The 12,775-nt window shown below is 33.0% G+C and overlaps 1 pseudogene; it reads left to right on the top strand.

Annotated features, from left to right (window-relative positions):
- Window positions 1-12,294: 12,294 nt before the first annotated feature.
- On the top strand, window positions 12,295-12,413 carry LOC112483402 (annotated as a pseudogene).
- The last annotated feature ends 362 nt before the right edge of the window (window positions 12,414-12,775 follow it).

Here is a 12,775-nt window from a genome sequence, read left to right as displayed (position 1 = left end):
CCAGTTCTATTTTTTTTCTAATCCAGGAATGAGAACAATTGCTAGGGCAGAAGGTTATCAGAAAGTACCTAGCTGAAGCAAAAGCTATGGGAAATGTGGAAGCAACAGCAGCTTCTGGCAAGTGTCCTCCCTTTATTAATATAATCTCAGATTATAAGGGTCTACATTGTAGAAACTGCATAGGAATAGCAATACTATCTATAACCCAGACCAGACATTTATCCCCATGAGGCTGGAGACACTGCTTTTTTGATCTATCCATTATATTTTTAGTAATCAGCACATTGCCTGGTTCACAGTAGATGCTCACTAAATAATATGTGGAATGAATGAATGGATTCCAACTACTCAAAGGCATTTGTACTTTAGGTTGACTAATTTTAATTGAAATCTGCTGTGCATCATTGATTAACATTGCATTTAAGCCTTCACTTAATGATTTAAGACAGTCTGGAGAGAGTGGTAGAAAGAAACTCTAAGAAACTCTTAGAATGAGGGTTCAGAGTTCAAATCATAGTTTTGTCTCTTTCTAATTAGGCAACACTGACAATATATTCAGCCTCCCTGGTTCAGTTTTCTGATTTGTAAAATCAAATCATAATTTCAACATAACAGAGCTGTTAGAAGGATTAAAAATTAAAATATAAAGTGTTTAGATCAGCAAACCACAACTAGCATTATTATTAGTAGATGGCATTTTGCCCGTCATAGCTACACATAGTAGTTCCATTTTTATCAGGCAAAGTTTGATAGGGATCAAATGCTAACAATAAATTAATTAAATTATAAACTAGAGCAATGAGAGCCCACTACTAGGAATATTGTCACTTTTAAAATGTATTTGAATAGAAAAAAATAAAATACTTTTGCATGTTGGGATACAAATATTATCTTCCCTCATTGCTCGGTATCGAGGCAAACATTCTAAATAAGGAATAAGGTGATTATATGTATAGGCAGAGAACTTAGAAATATACGTAACCCAGAAGAATCCTCAGGTGCTCTGGGAGATAGAAAACATTACGCAATTCTGTTTGAAAAATTGCAGTCAGGTGGTTTACAAAAGTGAGAGCATGTTCAAATTTCTGAATCTTTGTAAGTGACCTAAATGTCATAAAAATGAGAATAAGGAGCTAAGTACGAATCATAATTTTTTTTCTTCCCATAAGCCTTAGCTAGTAAAACAAAGATTTATGTTTTCATTTTTAAAGGTAATATAAGAAGTAACTAAATCTTTTCCTTGGGCTAAGACTACATCCTAAAGAAGCAGTGTTTACAGGTATCTTGGACGTGTCAAATCTTTCAACTATTTAAGCATAATTTCTGGATTTAATGTCATAATCCAAATTTTCATAAGAATATAAATGTAGAATCTGTTCTTAAGAAGTGGTATTCCAGAGAGCAGCAGGAAACAAGTAATTTCAGGGGCCGAGCAGTTGATCACTGGACTGTTAGACTCCATTGTGCACATCAGTTTTGACAACCTGATTAATGATATGCTCACATGTAAAACAAGCCCAGGCTCCACAGCTGTAGATGCCTACCTGAAATGAGAATTAGGAAATAGGAAAGGAGCAGGGAGGAGAAGAGGAGAGAGGAGAGAGAGACACAGAGAGAGAGAGAGACAGAGAGACAGAGAGAGACAGAGACAGAGAGACAAAATGTAACAAGAAAGTTAAAAAGACAAGAGATGTAAAATGATGTAAAAAAAAAAATTAAAGGATGTATCTAGGAGGTCTACCATCTAATTAATAAGAATTCCATAGAGGGTGAATTGAAGAGATTGAGAGAAGGATATTTTCAGAGAATAAGTTCAAGAACCTTTCTCCACACCAAAAGATGTTATTTTACAGGTTGAAAGTACCTTATGAGTGCACAGTACAAAGGATACAAACAGACTCATGACCATCATACTCTTCATTATACATTTCCAATTTTTCAGAATATCAGGAGCAAAAGAAGAACATAATGCAAAATTCTGGAGAGAGGAATAAAGTCTTGAAAATTTTGAGGGGAAAAAAAACCATTTATAACCTAGATTATATACTCACCTAAACTATTAATCAAGTCTAAGAATGTGAAGAAATGAATTTCTTCAAGAAGAAGAAATTGACAGTACAACTAAATATTTGAGTGTAATGAGATATTTAACTAGTGAAAAACAAGTTTGAGGTTGAACTAAGGATATGTAAATAAAGAATTAACCACATTTTCACATGGTAAGAGTATGTTTACTTTTGTAACTAACTGACAAATTATCTTCCAAAGTGACTGTACCATTTTGCATTCCCACCAGCAATGACTGAGAGTTCCTGCTGCTCCACATTCTTGTCAGCATTCTGTGTTGTCACTGATCTCGATTCTGGCCTTTCTAATAGGCGAGTAGTGGTAATTTATTGTTTTAACTTGTAATTACATAATGATGTATGATGTTCAACATCTTTTCATATGCTTATTTGTCATCTTTCTGTCTTAGGTGAAGTGTCTCTCCTGATACTTTACACACTTTTAAATTGGATTTTTCTTTCTTGACAAGAGATTTTATTGGTATATTTTGAATACCAGTCTTTATCAAATATATGTTTTGTAAATATTTTCTCTCAGTCCATGTCTTGTCTTTCCATTGTCTTGATAGTTTCTTTCACAGAGCAGAAGATTTTAATTAAGTTAACCAAGACTTTTAAAACTTAAGATAATTATTAATTTCCAAGGAAAACAAAATTCGTAGGGAAATAAAACTAATTGTAAGAGAGCTCTCTGCTGTCAGTAGTGTTTATATAGTCTGTTCGGTGTAAACAAAGAGGATTTATTCAACCAAGAATATCATACAAATATATTCAGAAAATTAGGGGGCGGAAATATTTATGTATGTGTGCAGTTTTGTGCCACTGAAAGGAAGCAAATCATCCTTTTTATTTTGGGAAACAGACAATGCTGAAAGATCTAATAATCTAGACAAAACAATATAATCATATGATTAAAAGGTATTGAGGCAAATCCCAAAGATCTACCAGAAGTCGAAAATGGTTGCTTCCAAGGAGTGGGATTTTGGAATAATGGAGCACTAGAGAAACAACAATAAATAAATAAATAAATAAATAAAATTAAAAAATAAAAAAAGTTTTTTTTTTAAATAGCAAGTTTTATGGATTTTTTTCATGATATATAGAATATATTAGAGATAAGGCTAAATCTTGAAAATGAATCTGCTCGCCAGAGAATGAAGAGAGAGGAAAGGATGCTGTTTCTTGCAGTTTCACTTGCACATAAACAAGTGTAGAGATAAAAGAGATCTTATTCTTTCAAATTTGTGCAAACTGTCCAGTATGCTGGAAATAAAGATGTCTGTCTTAGATTGGATTTTCCGAGAAGCAAACCTTGAGACAAGAATTCAAGTCCAAATAGTTTATTAGGGAAGTGATGGGAACACTGGTAAGGAAGTAGGGAAATGATACAGGGAAGTGATGTTTGCTAATAAATGGGCTCTGTTAAATCAGCCAGCACAATGGATGTTGACAGCTTAATCATGTGGGGGAAATTCTGGGAATACTGCAAAACTTTGTAGGACACACTGACAGATCAAAGAGATGGGACAAAGCACTAAAAATGTCTGTGACAATTATGTAAAGAGGAGGTGGAAATTTAGCACAGATGGTAACTCCACACAACAAAATTGCCTTCATATTTCTATGACTCTACACACTAACGATGACTATGAAATCAAACAGTCTTATTTCAAATAGATGGGAGTACAATTTTCAATCACATATCATTGAAGCCATAATAATAACATCGTATTTTAATATATACCTATTGAGAGACTCAAATATATCTTTAATTTGAGCTGTAATAACCCCGAGTTAGGTAGTTATTTGTAAAAGCCTATGAGCATCAATATTAAAACTATACTCCAGACTAATTATAAAACTATATTTCCTTATAGACTTAAAAATTTTGATTAAATATTATTTTTTAGCAAACATTCAAAAACATTGTTTCTGTAAAGCAGTATGATGAGAATGGCCTGAGGACGACATCCCTTAGGAAATAAAGTAAAATAAAGATTCCTACTCTAAGGAGAAGAGTTATTTGATATGACAAGATTATCCTATTATCTTCATCATTTTGCCCCTTAAAAGAAGACGTTATCAGACAGTAAAGGTTCTGATTATGCCCATATTACTTCAGTGTTATAATAAGATTGCTGAGGTAACACATTTACCCAGACTCTTTAGAGAACTACCAATCAGCATAGATGCCAACTTAAAAAAAGAAAAGTAAATGATAATCACAAGAACACGTACGAAGGGAGATTTACAATGAAAAATACAAGTTATCCCCATCTTAACTCAGTGAAACAGCCTGTGTGAGGCCATAGGAAGTATTTAGCCCTACCCATGAAGTATTCAAAATGTCTAAATTGTATCTAATTAAACCCATAATCCTAACTTCAAGTTTACGGAATAGAAAGGACTAGAGAAGTAAAAGACATTGACAAGAAACCATAAGACAAATCCAGAATGTGAAAAATTCTTCAGGACAATAATGGATCCAATATCTTGAACATGTCAATGTCTTGAATAAACAAACAAGCAAGAATGACAAGAACACAAAGCAGAAGGGCCATTCTAGACTGAAAGAGCTATATAACACCAGAATGCAGTGCATGGGCACTGATTGGATCCTTCCCTAAGAGATGTTTAGGGACAATTAGGAAGTCATGAACATGGGCAGAACGTCAGCTGATATTAAGGAATTCTTGTTAATTTTGTGAGGTAAAATGGGTATGATAATGGATTAGTGATGTCATTACATAATGAAGTGTTTAGGAAAGAAATGTCATGATGTCTGTAATCTACACTAAAATGTTTCAGAAAAAAAATACAATAGGTATTAAATCTAATTTATGAAGTATATGGTATTCATTACCTTATACCCTCTATTTTTCTGTATATTTGAAAATTGTTAAAATTCAAAGTTAAAAACCTCACAAAGGCCCAGAAAAACTTAGTGCAACTGTCTTTTTTTAAAAAAAGTCTAAAGATATTCTATATGTTTGCATTTTTTAGATAAATCACAGAATAATGAAATCTGCAAACTAAAAGGATACTTAGAATATTTAAAGAAATTAACGAAATATCATATGTAGAGAAATTGATGACCACAGAATTGTTCTGACTAAAATGACAAAGCAAGTTATTTGCAGAAACAATAGTGATTTGAATATATGTACTTTAATCCTTAGGACCAATATTTCCTTGAGAATAAGATTCATACCTAATTAATCTCTGTCATCTCTTCATTGCCCAGCACACATCCTTGGATTTGAATACAATAGTTTGTTTATAGAATAATTTTATCTGCTTTCCAAATATTTTTACGTATCTGGTTTCCATCAGTGTAGAGAAATGAGTAAGATCAAATAACTTTCAAAACAAACACTATAGCTGGCCAAAATTATTTTGCAATTCATAGCTGAAAATAGAGAAGTGAACGGTAGCTCCAGAAAGTAGTAAAAATTTTACTAAATGATTCATGTTTTTTTGTTACATTTATGTACATGTTGTTACCTTTTCTAACTACTCTTTAGCTTTAAAATACCAACATTTAAGTCTTACGATATTCAGTTGCCGACCCAAAGATGCTAAATTTAATAAGTGTAATTCTTTAGAAGGAAGCTCAACATCCTCATCAATTAATCTTCATTTTTCATAATAAAAATGTGGGCTAGATGCTGAATCAGGTACCTGGACAAACATTGCTGCATATTTTGTAAAATCAGCTTTAGCACACTTGTGCATGGAAAGCGTAGCTGATTTTGCAAGATGTTGAAATATACAAGCCACATATGGTTCAGTATATTTCCCACTGTATTGTTATTTTCAATCAAGAAAATATGTTAGGCATTTGTGCTATCCTTCTTTGATTAATGTTTTCTTTAGGCAGATTATTGCCTTAAACTTACAACATTTAACTTCTATAATGATGAAAAAAATGGACTATTTATCCTTAAGATATGTTTATATCTTTCTAAGTTTTCAGTGACAAAGAAAAAAATTGTTAATTTTAAGGCATATATTTTTAACTTTACAAAACACATATGAGCTGGCCATAAACAAGATACTTTCTATCTATTGATTCCTCATATAAGTCGCATTGTCAAAAAGAAGAACTGCAAGATATCTATTGGCTATTTACAAACCAGCTGTAGTGTCTTATGGGATGTTAGAAAATTAGTTTTTAAAGTTTTTTAGCAAATTCCATGTCCTAAATGGAAAAAGAAAAAATGCAATATTAGATTCTCTCTTATTAAAAATGAGAAGGTAATTTTACTACATTTATCATTGTAATTTCTCATTTTAAAAAATTTCCCCTCTTCTATAAAATGCAAGTGAGAGTCCTTTTAAAAATATTTAGTTATTTTTAATTTAACTAGTCAGACATCTATATTCTTAATATTTGGCTATTTTTTCAATAAATATTAAGAATTACTTCTTTAGAAAAATAGAATGATAAAGCTGTAGACAAGTTTTGAACATTTTGATATCGTATAGCAGAATAATTTTATAAAGATATTTGCCACTTTATAAAAATTAAATTAAAATACAATATTCTAAAACAAATAACATTAAGTTCACCAGATGATGAAGAGTGAATAGATGTATTTAATGTGTAGTATTGAGAATGAAAATTCAGAAAGATGGTTACTATAGAACATAAAGCACCTAAAACATTGTTAAAATTTTGGTTTATGTTTTTATCAAGTATTCAGCTGTATTCATTAAATACATTGAGGTAAAACCTAGAACAATAATCTTTCATTCACTATTTAATATTTTAAATGACAGAGAAAATGTTCAAGTTGATCAATGTCTCTTCTAGTTTTTTTTCAGTCATTACTAATTGATAAAAAATAATATTTAATAAAATAATAATTAAAATATGAAAATCCTCAGGCTGAATCAGAAAGAACTGTATTAAAGAATATCTCCATACTTGAAATACTGTCATTTTTGCAAAGCATAATGCATTGTACCTGGAAGGAAATGAGGAATCAATTGAGTTATCAGATCTATTGATAGTCCTCAGATTTTAGATAGAATATTCTTGATAAGACAGAAATGGTTATTTATATTTTAAAAATATGTATATGGGCTTATACTTATTCTTATACATTGGATTTTCCAAACATGTTAGTTTAATCTAATATTCTTTCAGGCAACACATTTCCCAAGAAGCCTTGACGATATTTGGCAACAGCACTATAAAGGTGAAAGTAGGAAAGTATAGTTTTAGGACGAGGACCAGTTCTCAGGACATGCTAAACTCTCACTGATGGCAGCTCTCCTCGGAAGAACTCTCTGGACAGAGAAGTGGTTGAGTTTTAAGGGGAATAGTGAGAATGACATAAAGCCAATAAGTACTCCAATTGTGACGAACGATTTGTCCAAGAAATTATGAAACCTCCTGGAAGCAGTCAGTGGTTGGTGGCTTCTGTTTTTGTCAAGCTTTGTGAATATTTAAGCTATTCTTTTGGTAGCAAATTACTGTAAGGACATATAGCCTTAGATATACTTGGCCACTATTATAAATAACTCTTCAAATATTTTAGTGGGCAGTTTATCTTACATTGTTTTGTTGGTTAGAACAGCGGTCTCCAACTTTTTTTGGCCCCAGCGACCAGTGCTCCTATGAGAATCTAATGCCTGATGATCCGAGGTGGAGCTAAGGCATTGATGCTAGCACAGGGGAGTGGCTGCGAATACAGATGAAGCTTTGCTTGCTCGCTCACCACCCACCTCCTGCTAGGCAGCCTGGTTCCTAACAGGCCATGGACTGGTACCGGAGGGTTGGGGACCCCTTGGTTAGAAGTATTGTTGAAATATCATTGGGGAACTTATGATGAAAAAAACCCCAAAATATTAAAATAAAATAATAATAAGCTTAAGGAAATAAACTCACACATATATTTTACAATAATATTAATGAGCTTTAGTAGTATAGATGCATTTCTTCTCTGGCATTTTCCTATAGGTCGTACATCAGGCTGCCTCCATGTGACATTTTAAATTCTTATACATGCCCTTTGATTTATTTCCATCTCAAGCTTTTAAGAACACCTTCAACTATCAAGACATGTAACAGTCACTTTGCTGGCTGTGAGGGCATATGCTCAGTGAAAAAGGAAGCATCGATATAAACCCTACTCTTCCAAGAGGCCAAATTATCTCACTTCTTCCATGAAGTCCTCCCTAGCCCCCCAGCCCAATTTAATTTATTTTCTTGAATATCCTCTTTCTTCTCTTTATGCAAATATTTAGATTTTGTTTTTCTTTTTTTTTTTTTATGTCATTGCTGGAAAGACACTTAGAATCACTTAAGTCCAATTTCTTCATTTTATTGAGGCCAAAAGAATTTACATTACATACAGAATTAGTAAAAGAGTTGGAACTAGCAGCCTCTATCTTCTGTCTTCTGTTTTAAATTTTTTATACTACTTCATAAGTAACCAAAGATTTACTGTGTTGCTATTAAATGTTTCTTACTTATTTTATTATTTCTTTTACGACCAGTCTGCCAGTTACTTTGGAACAGGAGCCATATTTTATAATTCCTTTGAATCTTACACAGTGCCTGACATAGTACAGTATATATAATAGATGTAATTGAAGAAAGTTGAATTAATTAAAATATCTCCTATTGCAAAGTAAATATACTGTATTATACTGATGTCAGGGAAAACATTCTCTTGTGAGTCATGCCCAGAATCTTCTAAAATATTTTTTTCTCCATTATTCTAGCATACACATGGAAGCTCATCAATTTTTATATACTTATTAATATAATTGAATATTAGACATTAGAAACCATAAAAATATAAGTAATGTTAAGATAGTGGGATGCAGAATTTTGATCCTGTCTTGGGAATGAATATTAACATTGAGGGCTACAAACTTTTAAGAAGAAAAAGAGTCCTTTAAGCAAGACAACACAATTAACTTTTAAAAGAGTGGTCCTAAGGATTCCATTGTTTCCTGGAACAATTACATCTTTTACTCAACTAATGATAAAACTGATACCTTTTCTTTCTGTTCCAGACTCCTATAGTTTGTTGCTTATTATGCCTTTCCATTCATTCCTTTCATAATGCTTTTACATTTCAAAATCAGTTGAAAACCTCCATTATCTTAGTTTGTGTTCTTGAGCCTTAAAATAAGACAAAGGGAATTATCAAGTCTGAATACCAGTCTGAAGGCTTTGCTTCTTTTGTGTTATTATATATTGTTTAAATTTACCACAGAAGTATAGCTTAGGAGGATCTTTCTTTCGTTAATCAATGTAGAAATTACTGTGGCATTACCTTATGATTATAAAGGTTGAATTTTGACTCTTCCAGGCTCTACCATAAATGTCACCCCCATTATAAGATGTATTGTTACCTCGAAGAAATGTAAATGGGATCATTAACTTACTATATAAAATCATCCTCCCCCTGCAAAAAAAAAAAAAATTCTGCAAACAATTCAACCCATGAGTGTCCTGCTGTTTGCCAGAATGTTTAGAAGCAGCCAAGGCTTCCTTTCTTCTTTTGATTCCGTATAATGAAAAAAGACAAGAGATTAGAAAAAAGGCTCAGAGGATTGGATTTTTTTTTTTCTTTTATTTGGGAGAAGAAACTGCATTTTCGGCCTCCAAAGGTGACAATTTAGAAAGCTGACAATATGGACCCCAGTTCATTCTGAATAAAGTTAGCAGTCTAAAGCCAAGCAGAGTCTACCCTGCAACCTTGTCATTGATCTTGCTCAGACTGGAGAATGATCTCAGGCTGCTGCGAGCTTAGTGCTGAAAATGCAAAAGTAGAACTTATCTATGTTAGCATTCACACAATTACTTTGTAGCCATGTTCTCTGTTGCCTTCTAACCTGAAGAGGAACAAGATGAATTAACTCGATTGTTTTTGTTTAGGAGGCACATCAAATTATCTAGAGACTCGGGGGAAAAAGTTATTTTTGTTGCTTTGTAGTTTTTAGGTGGCAAAGAGATTTGCAGTGCAGCATTGTTTTCCAGTGACTAGAAGTGTGCCCTCACAATAATTACTTGAAATATTGTGGACAATAAACACATATTTTTAAGGTAGAGGTAAGAGAGCTCGATAGCTGTGTTCTTTTGTCCTTCAGCAAATGTTGAGGAGGCTTATTACAAAGAGAAGAAATGTTTCATAGAGCTTTGTGTGGATTTAAGCATATGGCCAGAGTCCGTGTGTGTGCACATGCATTTCCATGTCTTCCTCACAGACAAATGTGCAGGGCTGGCTGGAGACAGGTGCAAGCAGTATGCTAGCATCTGGCCTCCTGCTCTGGCTTCGATCATATAGATAGCTTTACTTTAGCAAAGCAAATTAGTAGAATCACAAGTCTGATGCTCAAAGAAACCAGACAAACTAGAGCAAATTAGGAAAAAGAAAAGAAAAAAGCGCACTGAAATATTGGTCAGTGCAATGAGAACAGGGAGTCCCACACTCCTCGCTTGGTCTTTAGCCTTTCTCTCCATTTGCCTATCCAAGTAAAGGTCCACATCTTCCCATTCTCTGTGATTTATTTGGTTTTCCTGATTCCTCAGACAACTTATGTCTATGCCTAAAAAGGCAATAGCATATATGTCCTCAGGGTACTCTTTGCACTGGTGGGCATTCCTTTCAGTTTCTGTTCAAATGTTAGTGCTAATGACCTTATAATTCTTCTGACTTTTCAGTGAAGGGTGAAGTACTCAAAGCATGTCAACAAACTGTCAAGTACAATTTGAGATATTGTCATAGTCTATGTGCCCTGCATCTTTGGGTTTCGTATAACAAGAATTAGGACTACCATACAAAAAAAATAAATAAATAAATTAGGGGAGGTAATTTTGGTATAGCAAAAAGCTGCTCTAAACACTTTTCCTTTTTAAATGAAGATTTATAGGAAAATTAATGTTGGGGAGACATTTTAGGATTAGGTTTCTATAAGGGTCTTAGGGCTAAGTGCCTTACATGTAGGAAATACCTCAGTGTCTGTTCAAACCTCCCGGACAGGAAGCGAGACTGAGCATAGTGACTGGTACAGCCATGGTTGAGGCAATGAAAGATGAAGAAGTAGGATCAAAAGACATTTATTGTTCCCTGCTGTTATTTTTAGGATGAACATTTGGTCAGCTTTGTTGGTTTGCAGAAACTAAGGAGAAAAAGTGAAAGATGAAAGAAATGCAGGATCAGTATGTAGTTATAAATGTAATTGTCTGTGACAAAGAGAAACAACATGGTTTTCATCACTGATGACAAGTACTAGTTGAAGACCTCTTTTGTGAAGTTTAGATAACCCATCCAGAGAGAGATCAAGGCAAGAGTGAAATGGAATAGCACACATATACCCAGCAATCGGCCGAGGTTCCAGTCTTCCCTGTAACTGACTGTCCACCTTGACGGAAGCACTTTGAGCATCAGCTGTTTAATGGTGGTGGAGTAGATGATTTCTAAGGGCCTTTGTGCTCTACTATAACTGAAGTTTATGAGTTCAGAAATCAGTAGAATAATTTTGATTGCTCCTGACTACCAGAGGAAATTCAGTTAGAAAAAAGAATAGAAGGTATTGTTTCACACTTACTTAAAAAACCTTTTCTGAGACCTGTATCATCTAAGTGATTTCCAAAGAATCCTAAATTTTAAGGAGTTAAATAAAATAATTATTAAATTAACCACCTGATTATGGTTGATTGTTGAACACATTTTGTTTTAAATAGAAAAAAAATGAGTAAGTTGGATATATTATATAGAAGTTTGAATTCTGATGCCACTATAACCTTGGGCACTTTACTTAAGCTCTCCGCCCTCAGTTTACTCATGTACAAAGCCACAAGACTTGTTTTTGTAAAAATTTTCTGAAGATTAATGGCATCTATAAAGTGGTTAGCAGAGTGAGAAGAACGGTGATTCTTAGTGATAAGTATTTTAATATTATAAGTGGAATTCTTAAAAGTTTATTAAAACTGGAAATTGATAGCACATTTAGGTTACCTGGACCATATTTTCTATTACACACTATATTTCATCGCATCTAAATTATTATTGATTGTAAGATTCACCATTATTTTATGTATCACTGGGAATGATAAAAATAACTAAACTATGATATAATACTAAGATGCCATCATTTGTAAGATAAATTCTAATTTCAAAAATTCTAGAATTTGAGAAGCATGCATGTTAGAATAATGACATACCTAATTCTAAAGGTCTCATTGAAAACTCTATGTACGATAGTCTATGGCCATGCTACCCTGAACAAGCCCAATCCCATCTGATCTCAGAAGCTAAGCAGGGTCGGGCCTGGTTAGTACTTGGATGGGAGAGCACCTAGGAAGACCAGATGCTGTAGGTGTAAAATAAACAAACCAATAAATAAATAAATAAATAAATAAATAAATAAATAAATATATAAATAAAGAACAAGATTTGCCTCGCCTAAAAAAATAAAAAAAGAAACTCTATGTAGGATAAAATTTTATGAACAGTTGCTATTGTGTACTTAGGGTCTTATATGAAGATATGTTGTGTTTTGTAGTAAAATTCTGAAATATCAAAAAAAGATGAATGGTCATATTGTAACTTTCATAGAAAGGTGCCATCATGCTATGATGTTTGTTAAGTCACACGTTTGCTTTTTTCACTCTTCAAGTAGGGGTAATCTCTTTAAGAACAAGAACCTTATATTATAAATTGTTTTATATTGTTTTATATTGT

Source organism: Pteropus alecto, unplaced genomic scaffold (genome assembly GCF_000325575.1).
Source record: "Pteropus alecto unplaced genomic scaffold, ASM32557v1 scaffold24, whole genome shotgun sequence".
Lineage (NCBI taxonomy): Eukaryota > Metazoa > Chordata > Mammalia > Chiroptera > Pteropodidae > Pteropus > Pteropus alecto.
This window is presented reverse-complemented; position numbering and strand designations above follow the sequence as displayed.